The sequence below is a fragment of the Bubalus bubalis genome, chromosome 7 (assembly GCF_019923935.1).
Source record: "Bubalus bubalis isolate 160015118507 breed Murrah chromosome 7, NDDB_SH_1, whole genome shotgun sequence".
NCBI lineage: Eukaryota > Metazoa > Chordata > Mammalia > Artiodactyla > Bovidae > Bubalus > Bubalus bubalis.
Genome location: NC_059163.1, coordinates 50928452 through 50955027, shown reverse-complemented (window position 1 = coordinate 50955027; position 26576 = coordinate 50928452). Strand labels below are relative to the sequence as shown.

The window sequence follows — 26576 nt, the reverse complement described above, 5'->3', positions numbered from 1 at the left end:
TCTAAACAAAAGATAAATAATCTGTCCTTCAGGTAAACTAGACCAGATGAGATGACATTCTTTGTGAGCTCTCAATTTTTTAGAAAACACCCTGGGAGAGCTCTTAACATGTTTTTGGAGAGATTTTCAACCATAAATGTCACTGTCTCGTAACATTCATCTTCCAATAGCCTTTAGACTGAGTTTTTAAGATGACAAAGGGATATTCCCAGAGGTGAAGTCATGCTATCCAATCTTGACATCATTTTCATTAACATCATCTATAATTCTGTGTATAAATTGGACTTTAGATCAATGGCAGTTTCATTCATTGATTGAGAAAATATTAACTAGCTCCTATATGCTAAGCATTACTCTAGCAGTAATGCCAGATACAGCAGTAAAGAAAACAAAACGACTTCACCTTCATGTAGCATATATTCTACTGACCATCACCTAATAAAGAAATTTTACTAACTAAAGATGCTTCATCACCAAAATTACTTCCATTTACACATATGACAATTAATATTAATACACTAATAGCAGTAATCAAAGATATATTGCTTAAGATACTAGTTTACATATCTTAATGAAGAGGACAATTATGAATCACTTGGACTTCAGAATCTCATGGATTCTGAAGAGTATATACCCCTGAGGATGATCCGCTCTTTTCAGTCTTTTTGCTTCTGATAACAAACTGCTGAAATAACACCTATAGCCTGAAACAAACTTCAGATTTTCTGCAATTGTTTCCAGGCCTCTCAGGTCTCTCTGTCTGTAATACAGCATGTATATCAGCAAATCCTCTCATTACTTTGCTTGTTAACTTTTAGAGTCTTTTCTCAGAAAGTACTCACTGGTGTCTGCCTGCAAAGTATCCTCATTCACCATGCCTTTGAGTCCTTGCTTAAAGCCTAAAGCTCAAATTCAACTCTACCTCTGAAGAGTAAAGCAACCTGGCACACAACAGCATCATCGCCTGAGCCTCTACTGACCGAGAGTTTGTCAGCCCTTCATTCCACATGCTGCTCAAAATCAAGTTACTATAAACCACCATTGCTCTTACGTTTTACAAAGCTATTCGACCATATGAAAAAGAATGAGGTGAGACAAGAATACTTCTTGGAAAGAGAATTGTATTTCCCTACAATAGGTTGATAAAAGGAGTGCAGTGAAAGGTAAGAGGTGAACGTTGTAGTTGTTTAGTCGCCAAGTTGCATCCCACTCTTTGTGACCCCATGGAGTGTAGCCCACCAGGTTCCTCTGTCCATAGGATTTCCCAGCCAAGAATACTGGGGTGGGTTGCCATTTCCTTCTCCAGGGCATCTTTCCAACCAAGGGACAGAAGCCCAAGAGGTGAGAAAGGAGAGAGGAAATCCAAGTGGGTGCTCAATAATTAACTTTGTCTTTACTCTGCCCTCTAAGTCATGTGAACTGGAAGGCCCTTCCTTTTGTTGGAAGCCACAGTCCACTGGGTGTCAAAGAGTCGGACATGACTGAGAGATTCACACTTCCACTTTCAAGAAATCTAGAGTAGGTATGGATGGATTACAGAAAGCTCTGTATGAAAAGAATGAAATCTGCATAGAGAGAGAGGAGCCAGTGAAGTCGGGCAATGTCTTGGGGAGAGAAAGAGAGATTAAAAACTTGGTTGAATCTCCCTGAGGCACAATGTAGAGAAGACCTTTTGGAAAACAGAAATATCTAAAGGGACATTTCAAGTTGTCAGTGGGAGGCATAATCACTTCCCCTATCTGCCATATGGAATTGACAAGGATTATGTTGCTTTCTAAGTTTTTTCCACTCATTTATTTAACCAATTTGTCATTCTTCTAGGAGCATGAATACAGAAAGATCCCTTGCTTTGTAAAGACTATATTCTATGGAGAATATAATATCAATGAACATAATAAATAAGAAAATTATTATATATTAGGTTAGAATATGATAAGGGCCATAAAGCAAAAGAGTACAACAGAGAGATAGCAGATGTGGGTGTGGGGTAGGACAGGCCTCCAAGTTAATTAGGGTGCCAGGGCAGGCCTCATTGAAAGTTGACATCTGAACAGCACCTTCAAAGATGGAGGGAGTTAATGAAATCTCAGGGGAAGATTTCAGGGCAGAAGCAAAGACCATCAGGCCAGAACACAGCTGGCAGGTATGGGGAACACCAAGGAGACCAAGTGGCTAAGGCAGAGACAGTAAAGGGGTGAAGAAGCAAGGGATGAGGCAGAGAAGACGGGAAGGCCCAAACACGAGGCTTTGCAAAGATTTTGTAGTTAGACAATAAGAGTCATTACACTTATGACTGATGAGTGAAGAGTGGCATGATCTGACTTGTTTTCAAGGATCTCTGCTTGTTGTGCTGAAAATATTCCAGAGAAGCCACAGAAGCAGCAGGGATAATAGGTAGGAGCCTACTGGATTTAATCCAAAAAGAGATGATGGGGGCTCAGAGGGGATAACAGTGGAGAGGCCGAGACATCATTAGATGCTGGACATACTTTGAAAGTAGAGCCAGCAGGGTTTTCTGGGCCATCAGATGAGAGTTGTGAGGGAAAGACAAGAGCCAATGGTGTTTAAGTTTCCACCCAGCCAAACAACAGGAGCTGGCATCTGCTGAGATGGGGGAGACAACTGAAGCAGCAAGACTACAGGGGAAAAAGATCAGAAGTTACAATTTGGACATGTTGAGTCTGACATGTCAAGTAGACACCCAAGCGGAAATGCTGAGGAGAAAACTGGATACATAAGTTCAAAGTCCTGGAAAGAGGACAGGACTACAACTATAAAAGTATGAGTCATCAGCAAATCAATTTAAAGCCAGTAATGCCTGGGTGAGATGGTTCGTGAGGGGAATGGTTGGTGAAGAGAGAGAAAAGTGAGACTCAGTGAGATGGAGCAGAGAAGATGAATGAGGGCTGAACTACTCCATGAGTAACGGCTACAGGGAAGAGGAGAAGCCAGAGAAGAGGCTGAGAAGGCGGTAGGAGGAAACCCAACACGTGATGTGTTATCCTGGAAGTCAAGTGAAGGAGAAGATATCAAAGAGGAGGAAGTGATCTGCTGCGCCAGAAGGGACCTGCTGATGGGTCAGGTAAGACGAAACTGAGAAATGGGGACACGGGTAAGAGCAGCTTCAATGGAGCAGTGAGAACAAAAGTCTGATGGCATATGTTCAAGAGAGAATGAGAGGAGAGGAAGTAACTCAGAATGAAAGGACAACATGTTTGCTCAAGAAGAGAATAATCCAGTGGGGCAGTAAACTACAAGGGAAGTGGGGCAAAAAAGAAATGTGCTTTTTAAAATGGGAGTATTATTGCTTTACAGTGTTGTTTTGGTTTCTGCTGTATAACAACGTGAAACAACCAAAGTATACATACATCCTTTCCCTATTGAGCCTCCCTCCCACCCCACCCTCATCCCTCCAGGTCATCACAGAGCACTGAGCTGAGCTCCCATTCTATACAGCAGTTCCCACTAGATAGCTATTTCACACATGCTAGTGTATATATGTCAACGCTACTGTCTCAGTTCTTCCCACCCTCTCCTTCCTCTGATATGTCCACAGTCCATTCTCTATGTCTGCATCTCCATTCCTGCCCTGAAAATAGGTTCATCAATATCATTAGAAATGTGGTTTTTAATGCTTTTGTGTGAGTACATTCTCTGCAGGGAGCATGGAGTGGTATTAAGCTCTGCTTCCAGGTTGCCACAGGTCAAATAAACTATGACCGCTCTTGAAGATACAGGAGCTCAGGGATGGAGGATCATCAACATCAGGAATATATTTACAATATAAATTGAAGCCTGTATTATAGCTGCCTGTCCCTTTAACCCCATCACTGCAATGTGACTTCCTCAGAAGTATCTATCTTCCAAGGTTAGTAATCCTTCTCATTCTCTCCTTCCTCTTCTTCATCTATTAGACACCTGTTAAATGTGGGGTACATGTGCTAGTCACTTCTAATAGCCCCATCAGGACTCAAATGAATTCCTATTATTTCATGACTCATATAATTGATATTAGCAGAAGATATGTATTTGTTTGCTTATACTCTCTCCTTTCTAGAATGTAAGCTCCTTGAGAGAAGGAGCTTCATCAGTTTTTCTCACCGTTGTGTACTGAGTCTAGAGTGGAATTAAATATTTGTTAAATGAATAAATGAAGACTTAGAATTTAAGGTGCCCAGCAGGACTACATGATTGCTCCTATTTATTGGTTCTACCTGGATAAGCAATAGGTATCCTACAATTTTGTCCTTTTAACTGCCAGAGGAATAAACTGCTGGTGAAATAGGAGAGTTGCACTGTGTACTAGCAGGACACTCACTCAAACCCACGGACAAGTCTGGCTTCTGAGCAGCATCTGTTCCTATGTTAGAACAATGAATATCAAAGGCCCTTCTACCTAAAATAATCTTCCCCACTGACCTGTGGTACTGTGTCTAACATTCTCCCAACACCTCCACCCACAGTACCCATTCCTTGGGCTAACATGGTGGCTTTTAGATGAACACCAGGGTACCAAGGAAAGGGAATTTGGGGCCACACCATGGGTGAAGGGGGTGTCTGAGTCACCCTCCTCCACTTCAACCACAGAGTTCTACCAGAGAGTTCAACTCTCTGGTTGAAGTGGAGGAGGTTTGTGTATTTGAGTCTATGTATAATTTCCTTTGAAATGGGTGTCTGCTGCCAAAAACAAATTTGAAAACCCCTTCACCCTTAAGATTTTAAGTGTTCAGTTCATGTCTAAGAGAGCTTACATTTTACTTCATTTTCTTGGCAATGAATACTTAGCCCTGAATTTAATTATAGACTGGTTTTTCATTTTACTTAAACTTGAAAGAAGGGGATACAAGATAAGTAACCTTCGGAGTGGGGCGGGTGTGGGAGGTGGGGAGTTCAGGAAAGGTCTAAAACAGGAGAAATACATGTGAGAGTTGAGACCTAGGGCCACAGTGAGCTCAGACCAGCCCTTCCTGAAGGAGCAGTGGGTGCGGGTCTAACTCCCTCACACTACGAGGCAAGAAATGCCACATCACTATTTTTCTAAGTCAAATTAGTACATACTCTCCCACTCAAAAAAGTGCAAAGAAATAGTACTCAGGCATGCTTCAGGGGGCCTCTCCCACCTTAGGTGGTACAAGGATTAAGAATAGAGGAAGGGACTTAGCTTTAATTCCTTAGAGAATAGCTGAGGGGTTCATGATGCTAAGCCCTCATGGTAGACAGGATGCTCTGCCATGTCACTGCCTCGCCACAGTCATGCCAGGGCCCTGGTCCCTGATGTCAGCTTTCCTGGCTGCCCCACAGAGCTGTTCCTCTCTGAGCCCTGTCCTTCCCCCCAGCAAGTGCTCACCAGTCCCTGCTACATAGGGGACAGGCCAAAGCCCAGGCCCCTTCCAAACCTTGGGAGATGTCTCTACCCCTTCACACACTTCCACCATGCTGCCTTGCCCTGGGTGATCACACAGTCTCTGCTCAATCGTTCTCTCCTCAAGGCTGCTCTCCCTTTTCTGAGAATGCACAGATGATAACACAGCATCTATTACACAGATTTTTTCTTTCATTGCAGAGGAAGCAAATGTTTCCATTAGTACCTTTCAACATCTTTGTTCCAAGGTAGTATATCTTAGGTGGTCAGTAATGCCTGTTGTATAAATGCATTGAGAGAGTTCTTCACTTAGAAACTCTAAAAATAGAAGTGCCACGTGGTTTCCTCCTTTAGGATCTGCAAACACCTTGCTGCAAAGACAAGGTAAAACCAATCCCCTCACTACAGTCCAACTCAGTGCCTATTATATAACTTGTTTTTATTAGTGAGAAATCATCTCTGCCAAACCAATGTTCAAAGCAAGTTCAAAACAACTCCCCCAATTAAATGTCCTTAAGACTGAGTTACTCCTTGACTCATTTTTTTCCCCCTCTGAAATAAAGCTATGCTTTGACTGAGTGGAAACTTTGCCAGCTGGCCTTCACCTTAAATTTCTGAAAATAGAGTTAAGGATACTTATTGCCTGTCCAACAGCATGAAAGATCTATCATTTTGGAAAAAAAAATAACAGTCATTGTAAAATTATCTAAAAATCATTAGCAGGAAACAAGAATAGATTTGTAACTGGAAGCACTCTGATAGCAGAAGGGATGGAAATAGAGTTTAGAAAGTAGCTCATGTCATCACCCAACACCTCAAGTAAAATCACAGTATAAAATAAAGTTAGACAAAACCGTGGCCAGTGGATTTTAAATCTAATTAGACAGGGGAGAAAGTAAAGAAAGAGCAGAGTAAAAAGCAGGAAGTCAAGCTTTATGGTCAGAGACTGGCAGAAATAGACTGCCAAGCAGAAGTCTGAAGAAACTCTTTGAAAAGGAATCTCTATTCATTCAACAGTTGAGAAAGAGAAGAGAAAGGAAATTTTCTGAAATGAGAGAAACAACTTTCAAACAGGTATTGTCTAATTAAGGGAATATACAAGTTTACTACCTCAAGTTTTAGGGTCTAAAAGTCTTAAATAGGGCTCTAAGAGCCAATTTGGTAAAAAAAAAAAAAAAAACCCACTGGAAACTAAGATATATGACAGAAATCTGCTATTTATTATTTCATGCAAATAAATGCAGAAACATAGCTTCTAAAGAACATAAAAAATTTGGACCCTCCTGTCAGGAATTATTATCAGGCAGGCAGAGATTTCTAAATTCAGAGATAATTACTCCAACATTTAGGGGAGTTATACTTTATAAACTTGCTTTGGGAAATAAAACCTACATCTTATACTCAAGTAATTCTCAGTGGCACTTCAAAGTATTTTTGAGGTTTTTCTCCAAACATATGGCTGTCTCAAATCACATTTTGCCATTATTCATTATGACTCATAAAACTGAAAATGACGGTACACTATACACACTACCTTTGACAAATTTCAAACAAAGGTAGGATGTCTTCTATAAAAGAGTTAATGCGTGCATATAAACCTAAGAGAAATAAAGGAGATTATATATCATTTGGAAAGAAAATAACAGTCTTGTGTATGCACATGGTAGTATCTAAAATGTTATACATATTAACATTTTTCAGATCTTTATTAAATGTGTAAAACTCAGTCACAACATCTATGGAAAGACGTAGAAGAAAGACAAACATAGAAAAATAATCAGATTGAAGAGCCATCGCAGGGTATTTTTCTTAATTGTTGGGCTATACAAACTGAACTGATATCATTTTATAAGTTCACAGGTGCAAATGCCATTTTCAACTCAAACCAAATTTCTTTTTAATCCCAGTTTCTTTTACCTTTGTCCATTTTATGTACTAACAATGTAAAAGTTTGAATAAATTATCTATGACTTTGCAGTACTGTGGGACTTGAGACCCAGAAATAGAATAAACATATACATGTTTAGAAATTCCCGAGGAACAAACCTTGAAAAAATATCTTTCAAGAACACATTACAGGAATAAATTAGGAGATTGCTATTAATATATGCATACTACTATAAATAAAACTGATAATCAACAAGGACCTACAGCACAGCACAGGAACTATATTCAAAATTTTGTAATAAACTATAAAGGGAAAGAACCTGAAAAACTATATATATATATATATAGAGAGAGAGAGAGAGCGCGCGCGAGCAAGAGCTTCCTTGTAGCTCAAATGGTAAAGAATCTGCCCGTGATCCAGGGGACCTAGGTTTGATCCCTGGGTCAGGAATATCCTCTGGAGAAGGGAATGGCAACCCACTCCAGTATTCTTGCCTAGAGAATCCCATGGACAGAGAAGCCTGGCAGGCTACAGTCTGTGGGGTTGCAAAGAGTCACACATAACTAAGCAATTTACACTACTATAAAATATATATATATATATATATATATATATATATATATATGAGAATCACTTTGTTGTACACCTGAAACTAATACAACATTGTAATTCAACTATGCTATGCTATGCTATGCTAAGTCACTTCAGTCGTGTCCGACTCTGTGCGACCCCATAGACGGCAGCCCACCAGGCTCCCCCGTCCCTGGGATTCTCCAGGCAAGAGTACTGGAGTCGGGTGCCATTGCCTTCTCCAATGAGTGAAAGTGAAAAGTGAAAGTGAAGTCGCTCAGTCGTGTCGTGTCCGACTCTTAGTGACCCCATGGACTGCAGCCTACCAGGCTCCTCTGTCCATGGGATTTTCCAGGCAAGAGTACTGGAGTCGGGTGCCATTGCCTTCTCCAATTCAACTATACTTCTATTTAAAAAGATTACAGTTCTACCTTAGAGCCTAAAAATTCACTTCCAATCCCATGAAGACTGTACCATACCACTTTCCCACCTATTCTCCATTACTGTTGCTGCTGCTGCTGCTAAGTCGCTTCAGTCGTGTCCGACTCTGTGCAACCCCATAGAGCCCACCAGGCTCCCCCGTCCCTGGGATTCTCCAGGCAAGAACACTGGAGTGGGTTGCCATTTCCTTCTCCAATGCATGAAAGTGAAAAGTTAAAGGGAAGTCGCTCAGTCGTGTCCTACTCTTAGTGACCCCATGGCCTACAGCCTACCAGGCTCCTCCATCCATGGGATTTTCCAGGTAAGAGTACTGGAGTGGGGTGCCATTGCCTTCTCTGCCATTACTGTTAATTATTGTTAATTACTGTAACAGAGTATTCCAAACATTATCATTATCTTCAAGATACTGTAGGATCTATCAATTTGGCAGATCAGATCGCTAGTAGCTGGATGTAAGATTCTGAACCCCTGGGTTGAAGCTCTGCCTAAAACCCTCTCTACTCTCCATCCTCATAACTGATGATAGCAAACTATTCACTTGCCCCCACACAGGAGACCATGGGAACAGCACATATTCCATCGTTTGGGTCAAAGCAGAGTTGGTAAAACCTAGATCCTTCTAGCTACCCGACCCTTTAAGTTTAAACCACCCCTGATAATCAGGTCACTTCATTTCTAAATGCTATTATGATTAAAAGAAAATTGTGAGAAAATTAATTCATAAATACTCATCCTAATATCCTGACATAGATTGGGTCTACAGACAAGAAATACAATTACTCGTAACAGTGACCCTACAGTGCCAAAATAAAAGTCATTTTGTAGAAAAGGTACAAACTTGAATTTAAATTAGGCTACCTGTGCTGCTTTGACCAAGTTATTTAAGTTTCGGGGGCTTCGGTTTCCTTATCTGAATTCTACCTATTTTGGAACTGTCTTTGAGTATACACTAATAAGTAACAGGCGTAAAATGCCAAGCACCAAATCATGTAAAGTCCACTGTGTTCTGTTTACTAAGGCTGGGAAGTGTGTAATTCGCTTCCCAAAGACAGCCATCACAAAGTGTTGAAAAATGCCTTGTGCTTAAAGAGTTAACCTGCAAATAACTAGAGCATGTTATTCACCAAACTTGCAGATTTAATACTGCCCACTTAGACCTGGAAGTGAAGGCAATGTCATTCATTGCAACAACCAAGATAACTGAGAAAGAGCATTGTCTGAAGAGATCGACACCCATAGGAACCAATATAACAACATTACTAACTTTTCTTTGGCTCATAGACCAAAAAAAGGAAGTCAATTGCTCCAGGAAAGTTGACTTTCACTGTTAAATCGTTAATGTCTTCTTAAAAGGTTTACATGCTGGTGGAACACAGAGGTCCCTGAACTCTCTCTCCCTTGCTTCCTCCACTTTCTTCTCTGCATGCCCTTCACAGCACAGCTTCGTAAAATCTCTCCTAGTATCCCTGGTTACCAGTATTATATATAACAAAGCCACACAGACTAAACCTGACATGGAAAAATCAACCTTGCCTAAAACTAAATATAAGTACAATTTAATTAACTTGCATTCCACAGTCATAGCTGCCAACTTACTGAGACTAGAAGACTTGGGTACACAGTACCCAAGAGCTCAGAGGGAGGGGGAAAACATGAAAGTTTTCTCCAAAATCTTCAGATGTTCCTTTGTAAACAGTAAACAGGAATAATGTCTCCTTTACACAAGATACAGTGATCCAGTCAATGGTGGAGAGTGGGGAGTAGTGGAATGAGCCAAGGCAGAAGAGAAGAGAGTTTGAGAGAGGCTGGAATTTCAGGAGAGACAAACAGAACTAGAAATGAATGCCAATCTGACACCAAGGTCAGACCTAAGTCAAGTAAAGAAAGGTCCACTTTACCCCTAAAAGGAGGAAAGACGTTGCTGCAGATAATGGAAAGTCAAAAACTACGTGCCTGTCACTATAAACTCTCAATACTGCAAACCGAGTAGTGATGTAGTCTCCTCTAAAAATACTCCACTGATCAACCTCCTGTGCTTAGGTTAATACTGGGGAATGTTGTAACACAAGTATCACCCAGTGGTGCAGGGTTAGGGGGGTACTGAGCTCACCTGGGGGTGCCGTCCCTGGGGAAATGTCCGTTTTCTCCCACCTGTCAAAAGGATACGGAGCGTGCAGTTGCCAAGCAGAAACACAAGATGGCAGCCGTACTCAGTATACAGACGCTGTTGGCGCCAGAGGGGAGAACTCAGCCTGGGACCTTCTCCACCTGGCAGGCTGTGGGAATTCATAGGGAATTCCAGATGGGAGGCTCCTCTTTTCTAAAAGGCATCCTTTGCTCGTGTCTATAACTGGGTAAATTTGAAATCATGGTATCGCACTTCTGCCAATTCTTACTACAGAGGAATAAAAAGTTCTTCCTAATTGTATCTTTGGCACATTTTTCTATTTGTTTTCTTCCTTACTGATTTATTGAGACTCCATCTGCTTCAATTATTTTCCCCTAGACCGTCACTTACTGGTCTTTTAAATTCACAGTCTTTTCAGCTCTAGAAACGTTTTACATGTATGTGAAGTCAACTATATCAGCCTTTATGGCTTATGTCTTCATAAACTGGGTCATAGGACAGAAACTGTAGGAGGGCAGAGATTCAGTCTGTTTAATTTCCTGCGATAGCCATAGGCCCTAAAGAGCAATGGACACAGAGTGTGGCTAAATAAACTTTGCACTCAGCCCAGAACCTATCTAGAGTAGAAGGAAAATACCATGGCCAAAATTAAGACTGGTCAAGGCATGCCAAAAATAGGCCACAGAGATACGGAAATCAAGTCAGGCTTCCTAATACTCAAAACTGATTTTGCCATGGCCTATATGGCCATAGGTGAAAGGCTACAGATTGACTAATTTTTGCTAGGTTATCATTCCTGATTATCATTTCATATGATACTTCTCATATTGCTGAAATGGTCAAATATTATACACACAACCTGATCTGTATTTAGTGAAGCAGAATAAAAGAACTCTCGAGATGCTTTCCAAATTTAAGCTTCAGTAAAACAGCAAAGGGAAGAAGTTGGATAGTTACTTTCAGCCAGTCACTTTCTTAACACTGACCACCAGAGGGAGACCACATCCTGAAGCAAAGTAAAGCACAGAGCCCACGCTACAACTATGACAAGTGTCTGGATATGTGACAGTGATGGGAAACAATTGTATTTTGCGCATCTGTACTAATTATGTTCAATAAGATAATGGGACTTCCCTAGCAGGCCAGCGGTTAAGACTCCGCACTTCCAATGTAGGGGGAATGGGTTCTGTCCCTGGTTGGGGAAATAAGATCCCACATGCCATGCAGCCAAAAAAAAAAAGTTAAAATTAAAAATAAAATCACATTAAAAATCATTTTTACTTCAAATACAGACACAAAAATAAGAATTCTCACAGACCAATGCATTATATGGAACAAAGTGCTTGGTGCAATTATGTCAGAATTGACTTCTTCCATTCTCATAGCAACCAATAATTTCAGAAATCCAGTTATTAGCTTTATTTCAAATGGCTTTATGTACATTTTTAGAATTGTCACTTGTACTTAATGTGATTTTTGTGGAATGGAAATGATTTTTCAGCAGGTGATCTCATTACCAGATAATCTCATTTACAAATGCCTTTAGAAGGTCTCACCATGGCACCCACATTGAAATAAAAGGCTTCCCCATTGCAGAAAAGTTCTGCTGACATGTCAGTCATAAGCTACAAACTTTTCTGCTCTAAGAACTGTGAAGAAAACTGCCAACTTTTCTCTGCAACTATCCCCCTTAGAAAATGGCCATTCCAGGGCCGTTTACAAGTAGACAGAAAAGGAGGCCAGATACTCTGTAAAATTTGGCTTGATTCAAAGGGCCCTTGGGAGATCTCACTGCCTAAAATATTTCCCAGCTGAATTTTATTCATTTAACTTATGCCAAAACTCGACCATTAAAAGGCAGTTCCCGGGGACTCCTCGTTTACTCAACCAACTTAGAATCCTGGGGTCTGTCAGCAAAAGGCACATTGAGGGGCATGACAGAAAGCATAAGGCCTTATAGACACTACAAGAGACAGGTCATTATCAATGATCAATATCTCCAGAGAGAGCACTTTGTAAATACTTATATATATATATATATATATATTTTTAAGATATTTAAACATTACTATAAAAAATTAGGAAAAATTAGTATAAAAATTAGGAAAAATCTAAACTGGGCCCCAGCAAGGACATACCTGGGTACAAAGGCCCCAGAGGAGTGAGGGTCAACACGGGAGCAGTAGGGACCACAGAGGCTGGGGCAGTGAACTCCACGGGAATCAGAGAGGTGAGAGATCCTCTCTTGCTAAAAATCCCACCCAGGATTAGATACCCACGACTATAAGCTAATACTGATCAAACACATTCTCTTTATCAGGCAATGTCTGAAAAGCTTTGCCTTAATTTATACCTAAGAACTTCATGGCAAATACATGGGAAAGCAATGGAAACAGTGAAAGACTTTATTTTCTTGGGCTCCAAAATCTCTGTGAATGGTGACTGCAGCCATGAAATTAAAAGACACTTGCTCCTTGAAAGAGAAGCTATGAGAAACAAAAAAGCAGAGACACTTCTTTGCCAACAAAGGTCCGTCTAGTCAAGGCTATGGTTTTTCCAGTAGTCATGTATGGATGTGAGAGTTGGACCATAAAGAAGGCTGAGTGCCAAAGAATTGATGCTTTTGAACTGTGGTGTTGGAGAAGACTTGAGAGTCCCTTGGACTGCAAGATCAAACCAGTCAATCCTAAAGGAAATCAATCCTGAATATTCATTGGAAGGACTGATGCTGAAGCTGAAGCTCCAATCCTTTGGCCACCTGATGCGAAAAGCCGACTCACTAGAAAAGACCCTGATGCTGGGAAAGATTGAAGGCAGGAGGAGAAGGGGAAAACAGAGGATGAGATGGTTGGATGGCAACACCGACTCAATGCACATGAGTTTGAGCAAGCTCCGGCACATGGTGAAGGCCAGACAGGGAAGCCTGGCATGCTGCAGTCCATGGGCTCACAAAGAGTTGGACATGACTGAGGGACTGAACAACAACATACCTAAGAACACAGCCATGAGTTGATAATCTCATCAGAGGATGAGACCAAGACTTGGAAAAGTCTATCACTTTTTCCCATTACATATCTAATAAGTAGCAGAAGTGAAGTGAAGTGAGGTCGCTCAGTCGCTACTTACTAAAACCCAAGTAATTTAATTCCAAAGCCCATGCATTTAATATAAACACTCAAGGGCTCTGGATTAGTTTTCAATTCTGTTGTAAAGAATTATCCCAAACTGGGTGGCTTAAAACAGAAGTTTATTGTCTCACAGGTTTTGCAGGTCAGAAGTCTGACACGGTTCTTGCTGGGCTAAAATCAAGATGCTGGCAAGTGTGTCTTCCCTTCTGGAGGCTCTGGGGGAGAATCTGTTTCCTTGCCTTTTCCAGTTTCTAGTGGCTGGGCCCCCCTTCCCTGGCTTTTGGTCTCCTTCCTTCACTTTGAAAGCCAGCAACAGAGCATCTCTCTAATCTTGCATGGATGTTCACATCTTTCTCTGACCCTCCTCTTCTGCTTCCCTCATTCACTGTTAAGGACCCTTGTGATTACACTGGGCCACTCAGATAGTCCAGGAGAATCTCCCTGTTTTAAGGTCAGATGAGAAGCACCCCTATTTCCATCTTCAACTGTGATTCCTCACTGCCATGCAAATTCATGTATTCACAGGTTCCAGGGCCCAGAAGAGGGATATCTTTGGCCAGGGGAGCATTATTCTGCCTACCACAGATGCTGTGATATTTTACTAATTTTTTTCTCTGCCTCTTACATATAAAGATCCACCTGCAGATGACTGGCTCAGGGAGGTGTGCCTTCTCTCCCACCTACTGATTGACTTCCTCTTCCCATTCCCTGTGTCAGAGATGCCATGACTTGGCATCTGTCTCTAGTCACTAGTCTTGGTTCCAGGATAATTCAGTCAATTCTACTGCAGGAGGAGACCATGGTGACAGGCATCTTGGGCCATGCAAGTTCACTAGGGGAAAATTGCTGTTCAATTCAACTCCTATAATAAGAGTGTTCAAGAGACTCAGGAATGATACTCTAAAGGTAAATGAATCTGATATCAGGCTTCGGTGCAACCAAGAACCATCTGGGCTTTGGGAGCTATCAGCCACATGTGCTTCTGACTCTCCCAGGAGGCAAGAGAGCCGAGCAAACAACCAGAAGAGGACAGAGTCCTGACCAGAAGCTTGGCCTTGTCCTCCCTCTCTTTCTTATTCATCATCAGTAACCAAAGTCCCTTTTAAAAACTCAAAAGAGGTACACGTGTGAGGGCAGAGATGCTACGGGACTTCACACTCTTCTGTAGCAGGCATAGAAAAGGCAGCCAAGAGGTAGCTGCAGAAAGCTGAGCAGACAGACTAGTTCCCCTGCTGGGATCAGCTACACACACGAAAGTGAAGACGTGGGGTGGGAGGGTGGGGGAAGGACAAACATAAGCATATTTTCCATTATTTTATCAGTTAAAATAATAAGAGCAGCATACTACTCAAAGCAATCTACAGATTCAATGCAAAGTTAAAACTGCTCAGTCGTATCTGACTCTTTGTGACCCCATGGACTGTAGCCTGCCAGGACCCTCTGTCCGTGGAATTCTCCAAGCAGTTCTACTGGAGTGGATAGCCATTCCCTTCTCCAGGGGATCTTCCCAACCCAGGGATCAAACCCAGGTCTCCCGAATTGCAGGTGAATTTTTTACCATCTGAACCACCAGGGAAGCCCAAGAATACTGGAGTTGGTAGCCTATCCCTTCTCCAGGGGATTTTTCCAATCCAGGTAATTTGACAGGGTTTGCATTGAATCTGTCCAAGCTGATCACGTTGGGGTCATGTCAGGGTCAGCTTGGACAGACTCAATGCAAACCGTATCAAATTACAATGGCTTTTTTTTTCACAGAATAAGAACAAAAAAATTTTACAATTTGTATCAAAATACAAAAGACCCTGAACAGCCAAAGCAATCTCAAGAAATAAAAATGAAGCTGGAGGAATCAGGCTCCCGGACTTCAGACTATACAGTCATCAAGACACTATGGTCCTGGTACAAAATAGATATATAGGTCAATGGAATAGGACAGAAAGCCCAGAGATAAACCCATGCACCTTTGGTCATTTAATCTATGACAAAGGAGGCAAGAATATACAATGGAGAAAAGACAGTCTTGTTACAGTGGCGCTGGGAAAACTGGACAGCTATATGGACAGGGAGGCCTGGCGTGCTGGGATTCATGGGGTCGCAAAGAGTCGGACACGACTGAGCAACTGATCTGATCTGATATGTAAAAGAATGACATTAGAACACTCCCTAACATCATACACAAAAATAAACTCAAAATGGATTAAAGACATAAATGTAAGGACAGACACCATAAAACACTTAGAGGAAAACATCGGCAGAACACTCCTTGACATAAATTTCAGCAAGATCTTTTCTGACCCACCTCCTAGAGAAATGAAAATAAAAACAAAAATAAACAAATGGGACCTAATTAAACTCAAAACATTTGCAGAGCAAAGGATAGCATAAAGAAAACAAAGAGACAACCCTCAGAATGGGAGAAAATATTTGCAAACGAAGCAACTGACAAGGGATTAATCTCCAAAATATACAAACAGCTCAAGCAGTTCAACATCAAAACAAACAACTCAATGGAAAAAAGGGCAGAAGACCCAAATAAACAGTTTTCCAAAAAAGACATACAGACAGCCAATAAACACATGAAAAGATGGTCAACATCACTAACTATTAGAGAAGTGGCAATCAAAACTATAATGAGGTATCACCTCACACCAGTCAGAATGGCCATCATCAGAAAGTCTACAAACAATAAATGCTGGAGTGGGTGTGGAGAAAAGGGAACCTCCTACACTGTTGGTGGGAATATAAATTGGTATAGCCACTCAGAGAAGGCAATGGCACCCCACTCCAGTACTCTTGCCTGGAAAATCCCATGGATGGAGGAGCCGGGAAGGCTGGAGTCCATGGGGTCGCTGAGGGTCGGACACGACTGACTGACTTCACTTTGACTTTTCACTTTCATGCATTGGAGAAGGAAATGGCAACCCACTCCAGTGTTCTTGCCTGGAGAATCCCAGGGACGGGGGAGCCTGGTGGGCTGCTGTCTATGGGGTCACACAGAGTCGGACATGACTGAAGTGACTTAGCAGCAGTAGCAGCAGCAGCAGCCACTATGGAGGTTCCTTAAAAAATGAAAAATAGAACTACCGTGTGACCCAGCAACACATTCCTGGGCATATACCCAGAGAAAACCATAATTCAAAAAGATACATGTACCCCAGTGCCCCAGTGTTTACTGCAGCACTATTTACAATAGACAAGACATGGAGGCAACCTAAATATCCATCAACAGAAGAATGGATAAAGAAGATGTGGTACATGTACACAATGCACTACTACTCAGCCATAGAAAGGAACAAAATAGTGCCATTTGCATAGATATGGATGGATCTAGAGACTGTTATGCAGAATGAAGTAAGTCAGAAAGAAAAAACAAATTTTGTATAATATCGCTTATATATGGAATCTAAAAAAATGGTACAGATGAACTTACTAGCAAAGCAGAAATAGAGACACAGACATAGAGAATAAACTTCTGGATACCAAGGGGGGAAGAGAGGATGGTGGGATGAATTAGGAGATTGGGATTGACATACATGTGTGTGTGTGTGTGTGTGTGTGTGTGTTACTCACTCAGTCATGTTCGACTCTCTGCGACCCCATGGACTGTAACCTGCCAGGTTCCTCTGTTCGTGGAATTCTCCAGGCAAGGATACTAAAGTGGGTGACATATATACACTATGTATAAAATAGATAACGAATGAGAACCTACTGTATAGCACAGGGAACCCTACTCAGTGCTTTGTGGTGACCTAAATGGGAAGGAAATCTAAAAAAGAAGGGATATATATACATATATAGCTGATTCACTTTGCTGAATAGCAGAAACTAACAATACTATGAAGCAATTGTTCTCCAATTAAAAATTAATTAAAAAAATACTAGCAGTCATTGTGGTATGTGGTAAACAATAACTTATAAGTTAAACAAAAAATATTTTGTATCATAATTTAAGAAATAACAATACACAATTAATGGATTTTTCTGACTCATTATTCTGCAAACTCATGAACTCATCAAAATGTATATTTTTAGCAACATTATTTTCAATCTATACAATGGAAGCTGGTATAAATAGCTTGACAGAAAGGCAAGATTGCAAACAATGTTTGTTAATATTTAATTTTGACAAGGATCTTTTTTCTGATGCAACTTTTCTTGTTCCTTTATGGCTATTTTATACCCTGTGACAACACTGGGGTATATTTCTGATTAGTTATTTTAAAATACAAATTTTAGCACATCTAGAGCTGATGATTCTCATGGAGCAATTAATGAAAAGGTTTAATTCTTTATATGAATTAGTTCCATGTAAATCTGAATTTAATTTTAAATGTAAATTTATACAATGGTATTTTAATGTTTATTCTGTTATTTCCTATAAATTGTGGCGATCATAAAAGAAATAAAAAGTGACTTCAAAATCTGCATACAATTCAAAATATCTGTTTATACATTCTATAGCTATATCATCAATTTTAAGGAAACTTTCATTTTGTATCTTCCTCATTAACAAGTGGTGCACACAAAAATAGTGCACCTCATTAATAAGGGATGTACATAAAGTAGTGTTCTATTTCCACGGACAATGGTTAACTGTAATTTCTATTTCCAAGGCCGTGGATGTTTGTTTTTGCAATGTTTCAACTTTGAAAACCAAGGATTTTTAAATCTTTGAAGAATTCTAATAATTCCTTGATAAACACTTTATTGTAATGCTCATGTGTGTGCTTTTATTGTGAATAATTTACTAATAAAGTCTGCTGTTCGAGCACTAGTAGCTTCTGTCTCGAAATTCGGGTAGAGAGTTAATATCTGTGCAGATGCCATTGAGACAGGCTCCAGGGACCATCCACCAAGCTGGTCTCCCAGAGGATCCCATGGGGAGGCCCTCTTCTTTCCCAGGGCCACGCCCACCACTGCCACCCTCAGAACCCACTTTTGTTGTTGCTTCTGTGTTGTGACACCATCATGGCCACCAATCTGGGCCAAGGTCCCAACCCAGTCACTTTGGGGCCCTATGGGTTCCCAGACAGTCCTCAAGCACATGCTTTGAGCCAACAGGCCAATTGTTCAGCACCCACACCTCCCAACCATCATGCATTTGAATGTGCACACACTACCACCTAGCATATCCCTGCCATACACACTCCATGCATGCTCATTGTCCCATCAAATCTCACAAACACAGTATAAAGATAAAGCTGTTAATTTCAAGACAGTGGCAGCAGAGCATTAAACCAAGCATGGAAGTCTTCTAAGCACAGGGCCCTGCACCACTGCATGGGTCACCAGCCCATCAAGCCAGTCCTGCCCCAGCCTTTCAAAGCAAAGAGAAAGGCAAGAAGGGTGAGATGGGGTGAAAACCAGTGACAAGTTCTTTCAAGATGTTACAACAGCAGGGGTTCCAGCATCCCAGGAAGTCACCATATACATCCTCCACCCACATCTCTTCTACCACACCCACCAAAGTCCATCCTGTAGGAGTCACTGTCTAGACATGGGAACCACAGCGAAACATGGCAGGGACTGCTGGCTGTCCATCCTCCTGTGCTCTCCATGTCTTCCGTAACAATGGAGTTTAAGGTGAACCCAAGATTGCCGAACTGAGGACTACATTTTCCAGCCCCATATTACTAAGTGGTCCACAATAGAAAATAAGCAGATTCTTCTACTTTGCCTGCTTTAAAAGGGACTTCCTGCCATTTATTTCCTCTCTTTGCTCTCCTACAAGCTGAAGCACAGATACAGGGTTCAACCAGCTTCTATCATTTAGACAAGGACTGTGGTCTAAGGACTGGTGAAATAAATATATAAAATAGATAACCAACAAGGACCCACTATATAGCACAAGGAACTATACTCAATATTTTGTAATAACCTATAAGGGAAAAGAATCTGAAGAAGAATATATATATATATATATATATATATCTGAATCACTTTGCTGTAGACCTGATTCAAAACACAACATTTGAAATCAACTATACTTCAATAAAAAATAAAATTTAATTTAAATTAAAATTTAAAAAGACAAAAGCAAGAAGTGAGTATAAGAGAGACACAAAAAAGCTACCAAATTCACTCCTCTCAACCCCACAAGAGCCTGGCAGTAGAAATAAGTTCACCTTCTCACAAGATTAACTTTACAAGCAACAATACACAATGAATCAGTGCAAGACGGTTTTTTAAAACTCAAGAAGAAAATAGGCTTCTACTTTGAAAAAAAATTAAAAAGCAAAAGGAAAACAATAAACCTTCTTGAAAGCTATTGGGAATAAAAAGATAATGGAAAACCTTGAGACTTAATTAGGTGTGGAGAAAATCTGGTAATAGATGAAACTGCAAAGGCAGACTTTTAATTAATTACTTATCTCTAGAGTCCTGTTTTCAGAGATTGAACAATGAATAAGACAATAAAAAAGACCAGGAAAAGGAGGCAAAATAGTGAATATCTGCAGAAAGATTTCTTAAGTCTGGACAGGGTAATATTTCATTTGTTCAGCATTTTTAAGGAAGAAAATATTTCACATAGAGAAAAATTCAAATAGCTAAAGTGTTTCTCTTCAAGATTCCTAACATCTTTCATAATTTTATTAAAGCTCAGTAAAATAGAACAATTGTTCTCCACCTTATTAAATGGAGAATGCTAAGTTATAACATTTCTTTGCTGCCCCAGGGTCTTTACAATGAGCATCATTTCTCAGTGCCAGGCGGAGAGTTACTGGGGGGAAATCAGGCCCTATGCTAAGCTGCCTAAAACTACTGCCTGCTTTAGGCTCTTGCCATAGTTGCGTCCGACTCTTTGCAACCCCATGGACTATAGCCTACCAGGCTCCTCTGTCCATGGGATTTTCCAGGCAGTAGTCCTGGAGTGAATTGCCATTTCCTTCTCCAGGGGGTCTTCCCAATCCAGGGATCGAACTCGGGTCTCCCGCATTGTAGACAAACGCTTTACCATCTGAACCACCAGGGAACTGTATATCAGTTCAGGGGTCAGCATCTCTACTGATGTAGAGATACCTGCACCAGTAGTTCTATCCACCTTCATTTACAATTTTTCGCCATTAATTACAGATTTGGGAAACCAAAAAAAAAAAAAGAAAGAAAAAAGCCAGTTTTTAGATTTGTTTCCAAAGTAAAAGTGAACATGCTATGAAAGACCTTGGGAAATATTTTTAATGGTAGAGTGGACATCTGTTTGGTTGTTCATCTTTTATGCATTTTTATATTTTAATTATTGATTGTGTTCTGAATAATTTGGGCGGTAACCTCTGGATAAGTGAGCAGCTGATTTATATAGAAATTACTGAACTAAAATAGAAATAGCACAGGAAAAGAGATCATTTTGCTACAGTGGAAAGAGCATGGAGCTTTACCAAAAGTGGGTTCAAGTCCCAGCTCTGCCTCTGATAAGCAGTGTGAACATTCATACCCACTATAGACAGGTATTCTGAAGACTAAAACAAAATAAGGCAAAGTGCCTACCCCTATACTTGGCACATGTAGAGCTCATACAGGTGAGCTACATTATTTTAAAATCATGAAACACGTATGGAAATTTTTATGTACATCTAACATGCTCAAGAGGGATTATGAAAAACCCAAAATTCAATCCATAAGAAAAAAAATCAATTTTAACTTATTTTAGGTAAAATAGAGCTAATTAGGTTTTTGGAATTTTAAAACTGGAAGAGACTGGCATCCTACAGTCCTGCCTCTCCCTCTCCATCCTAAAGATGAGGAAGTTTGACTTGGCCAAAGTCACAGAGCTAATTAGAAAGAAGAGGCAGAATTGGAGCCCAGATTTTCTAGTGTCTAATCCAAGGCTCTCAAGCAAATACATATTAATCTAGAACAGAAGTTGGCAAATTTTTTCTCTAAAGGGCCACAGAGTAAATTTTTTAGGCTTTGCAATGAATACAATCTCTATTTCAATTGTTTATGCCATCGTGGAGCAAAAGTAGTCATAGATAATATGTAAATGAAAGGGCGTGGATGTGTTTCAATAAAACTTTATTTACAAAACAGGCTGCAGATTGTATCTAGTTCAGGGGTTGTAATTTGCTGTTCCTAATCTAGAACAAACTGACAGACTCTTTAGATAAAGGAAAATGATGGGTGTGATTTCAAATCAACAAATCTATTCATACAGTAAAAAACTGGATGACAATAAGAGAACTCAGAAAGTTGATTTTAAGAGGAACTAAAAAGCCTCTTGATGAAAGTGAAAGAGGAGAGTGAAAAAGTTGGCTTAAAGCTCAACATTCAGAAAATGAAGATCATGGCATCTGGTCCCAACACTTCATGGGAAATAGATGGGGAAACAGTGGAAACAGTGTCAGACTTTATTTTTGGGGGCTCCAAAATCACTGCAGATGGTGATTGCAGCCATGAAATTAAAAGACACTTACTCCTTGGGGCTTCCCTGGTGGCTCAGAGGTTAAAGCGTCTGCCTGGAATGCAGGAGACCCAGGTTCAATCCCTGGGTCGGGAAGATCCCCTGGAGAAGGAAATGGCAACTCACTCCAGTACTCTGGCCTGGAGAATCCCATGGAAGGAGGAGCCTGGTAGGCTACAGTCTATGGGGTCACAAAGAGTCGGACATGACTGAGCGACTTTACTTTCACTTTACTCTTTGGAAGGAAAGTTATGACCAACCTAGACAGCATATTCAAAAGCAGAGACATTACTTTGCCAACAGAGGTCCGTCTAGGCAAGGCTATGGTTTTTCCAGTGGTCATGTATGGATGTGAGAGTTGGACTGTGAAGAAAGCTGAGTGCTGAAGAATTGATGCTTTTGAACTGTGGTATTGGAGAAGACTCTTGAGAGTCCCTTGGACTGCAAGGAGATCCAACAAGTCCATTCTAGAGGAGATCAATCCTGGGTGTTCTTTGGAAGGAATAATGCTAAAACTGAAACTCCAATACTTTGGCCACCTCATGCGAAGAGTTGACTCATTGGAAAAGACTCTGATGCTGGGAGGGATTGGGGGCAGGAGGAGAAGGGGACGACAGAGAATGAGATGGCTGGATGGCATCACTGACTTGATGGACATGAGTTTGAGTGAACTCCAGGAGTTGGTGATGGACAGGGAGGCCTGGCGTGCTGTGATTCATGGGGTCACAAAGAGTCGGACATGACTGAGAGACTGAACTGAACTGATATATATATATATGCATATATATGTTGCTATTGTGACTAATATTTTAAATGATGTTTGATAAGAATCAGTCCTGGCCTTAAGACCATTATAATTCTTGAGTAATTATTGGGATAATGCAAGAAAGAAACTAATAAAATAGGAGGCCTTTCAAAGAGTGGGGATTTTAAATGATCTTGTCTAAATAAGATCCATGAAGACAGCAAAATAGTAAATGTTAAATGATATAATTTATTTCAGTTAGAATATCTAAAACATAAAACACTAGGGAAAAAAACCAAAGTTCTCTAACCTGCAGAAATTAATACTGAAAACATATCACTATCTCACCAAGGGAACATCTTTAATATCAGAATCAAGATTATGATCATGGAAATAGGAATCATTTACCAGAAACAAGAATCAAAGAGTACGATCATGGACATAGGAATAATCTACTAGAAACAAGAACACACCTAAAGTATATCTGGCCTTGTGTCAGGACCGCCTGGTGATACTGGTTTGATAACATAATCTTCTTAATATTCTTTAGACACATAAAGGGAGATCTCATGGAAGAAGGTGCCCAAATGCCTTTTCTGCTCCATTAAGAGCTAGTGCAAAAAAAAAAAAAAAAAAGCTGCAATAAAAGGCAGGGGCCAATTTCCTATTGCTAAAAAGTATGACAGATTGGAATAGGTTTGCCAAGGAATATTGTTCAAACTTCCTCAAGGGAGCCTTTGAGAGTAGTTTAAACTCTGCATCTGTTTGGCATAACGTATCCTCCCTGAAGTGAAAGGAAAGAAGTAGAAGACTTTTTTTCAACATCTGAATTTTAAGGAAGCTATTCAAATTGTCATTTGACATACTCAATTGAACTAAATGTAGTACTCTGTTTTCCCTACTGTTTATGTTGCTGCCTAGTAGTAAATTGGTTGTATAGAAAGCACATCTACCCTTGGAGGCGCCAAAGAATAACCCAATGATATACGATGAAAATGAGGTTCATTACAGCGTGCCAACTTGCTCCCAACATCTGTTCAGTTTATACAATGACTCATTTGGAGTATTCAGTGCTTAGTGCAAACAACTGTGATTTTCCAATATTTGATTTGTCCTTGGGCTTTCCACACACCTAGACTTTGGTTTCACTGCATGATTTTGGAAGAAGAAAGGCATATGAAGTTGCATCAATAAACAAGAGAACTGACTTGCAAATATGAAAGTTTTTTCTTTTATCCAATGTGTTTTAATTATTTGCCTTTGTAAAATCAACTCTTTAAACAATGACACATAGAGTTGTATAAGCGACTCTATAAAATAACAAACATGATTGTATATGTACACAACTTCTGCAACTCAACAGTTCTGAGTCAATAGGGTTATATTAGTCAAAAAGCATTTAAACACCTTTGTTTTCTATCAGAAACACAATTAGAGTCATTGCCTGGGTATTTTAGTCCAGTGTCATTTCCTTTTTGATCCAACTCTATGTTAAATCACAGAGAACAGTATTTTTCACATATATATGTGTATATATATGAATGTATATATAGTTCTTTTACTATTTATAATTATTATTAATTACATAAATGATAATTAATGATTTATAAATTGCAATCAGTTATAACTTATAGCTAAATACAGCTATGAGAAAAGTTTCAGTTTTCCAACCTAGATAATAGGCATTTATTTCTGTGCATCAGCTTAAAAAAAGATGGCTTCAATTATCACACAAGAATGCTAATGCTTTACAAATATTACTAAAAAGTAAATGAAAATAAGGCCACTTTTAAATGTTAACTGAAAGGATAATGTGTTGGAAAAAATAGAGAATATATTCTCTACAATACAAAGTAGAGAAATCCCTATTAGCTCTGATGTTATAAACAAAATTTCTATAGAAATAATATTACAAACATCACAACTAAAGCAAATTAAAAAAAAAAAATTAAATTGGCCAAGTCCAAAAAGATGCTTGCCTTTGAAGAAGACGACAAGTTGCAATTAGTTTCCTGAAGGGAAAAGTAATGTTTTTGTGTTGAAACTCAGAAATCTCAGAACCATAGATTTTTCTCATTTATTTTCTATTGTAATGTCCTTCAGGGTTTTTCACAGCAACAACAATGGCCCTAATAGACAACTCAAGCATGCAAAACCGGTACATATTCAATTTTACCGGTTGGTGAAAAATGTTTTTTCTCACCCACAGCTTTGACCAGGTCACCCCACCCCGCCAATGGCCTCACCATTGTTCTCCTTATCAAGTGCAGACTCCCAATTCTCCACTTCAAAGGCCCCCTCCAGTTTTCCCAGCTTTCATTTCCTCTCTCACCAGTTTGTATTCTTCCAGCAGAGAAATCCTTCATTCAGCCCTTCCTTTCACTGGCCCCCATCCTTCATCCATACTATCTCTCACGCCTCCAAGCAGGCTCAGATCACTTTCCACAACCTACTTCTTTCCTTCAAATGAAATCTAAGTTAAACGTGTGAGGTAAAATGGCCAACTGCTTTTATTTCCTTGGTTTTATTTTGTAATCTAATGGTATTTGCCCTGTACAAAAAATATTGGGATCAGGAGCCCAGTGACAAATTTCTCCAGTATTTTAGTCATTCAGGTTCAATCTATGAGACCTATATGAGGCATGACACAGAATAAAAGATAAAGCATTGGCATGACATTTAAATATAGGGGTAAAGAGACACTCTATTACATTTTGTGACTGCTGATTATAGGAGTTACAGTTGATATTGTTTAGGGAATCATGCCAGGACTGGAAGAAACTGAGAAGGCTAAGTACCAGATATGAGAGGAACAAAAATACAGACAGCCCTGTACACAACATAAGAGTGATAAACTGGCAATGAACTTTGGAGGGGGAACAGAGACAGCACAGGGGAGGGAGAACAAGGCTGCAAATGAGCATAATATCCCAAGTAGGAATAAGGGTAGACTAGAGTTCAGCCAGCCAGGCAGAATGGCCTTTGGGCATCTGCTGCTGCTGCTGCTAAGTCACTTCAGTCGTGTCTGACTCTGTGCGACCCCATAGACGGCAGCCCACCAGGTTTCCCCGTCCCTGGGATTCTCCAGGCAAGAACACTGGAGTGGGTTGCCATTTCCTTCTCCAATGCATGAAAGTGAAAATGTGAAAGTGAAGTCGCTCAGTCGTGTCTGACTCTCAGCGACCCCATGGACTGCAGCTCCTCCATCCATGGGATTTTCCAGGCAAGAGTACTGGAGTGGGTCGCCATTGCCTTCTCCGTTGGGCATCTGACTCAGGCATCTGACTTGGCACCAAATGCTAAGATGGACACACAACATTAGTGACACAAATCACTATCTCACTAGACTTAGCTTCTCAAAGTCCATTCCCCCTTTCTGTAATATACATTGCTATCAGTTTGTTTATTTTGTTGCTCATAATACTAATCTTAATGAGACTCCTAGCTGCAATGTAAAAGCCTGGAATAATTCCATGCCCTTAAGTTACTTTCTTCATTGCTAAAAGCACCTTCATTCATTCTTTCATTCAAAAACATACTCAGTGTCATGGTTGTTTTGTCAAGAAATATCCTGAAATGATGAGCCTCAGTGTCCTTATCTTACAGATAAGGATAACAGTATACATCCACTATATTACGTAGAAAATTAAGTGGAAAAAAAAAAAAAAGTAACTTAAATGAGACTTAGTAACTGGCACCCAGCATGCATGCATTAAGTTAGTTATTATTATTTTCGGTGGTGCTATTGTTATTACTATATCTATTGTTTTTAACAGATGACAATTGTCACTGTAACCTAACTTGAGCTGTAAACCAATAAAATCTAATTTTTAAACCAAACATGTTTATTTACACACATTTTCTATTTTCCTATAGAATATAATGCACCATGCTTTTTATACAAACAATTTCCCAG

At 40.1% G+C, this 26576-nt stretch overlaps 1 protein-coding gene and 1 non-coding gene across 3 annotated transcripts in view; one reads left to right on the top strand and one right to left on the bottom strand.

The window, feature by feature from the left end:
• Positions 1 to 26576, bottom strand: part of CORIN (corin, serine peptidase) — a 282930-nt gene that overhangs the window by 109565 nt on the left and 146789 nt on the right. The gene's annotated exons all lie outside the window — the stretch shown is intronic.
• TRNAS-GGA lies at positions 21940 to 22011 on the top strand. Its single transcript has one exon. It is a non-coding gene; the product is annotated as a tRNA-Ser (tRNA).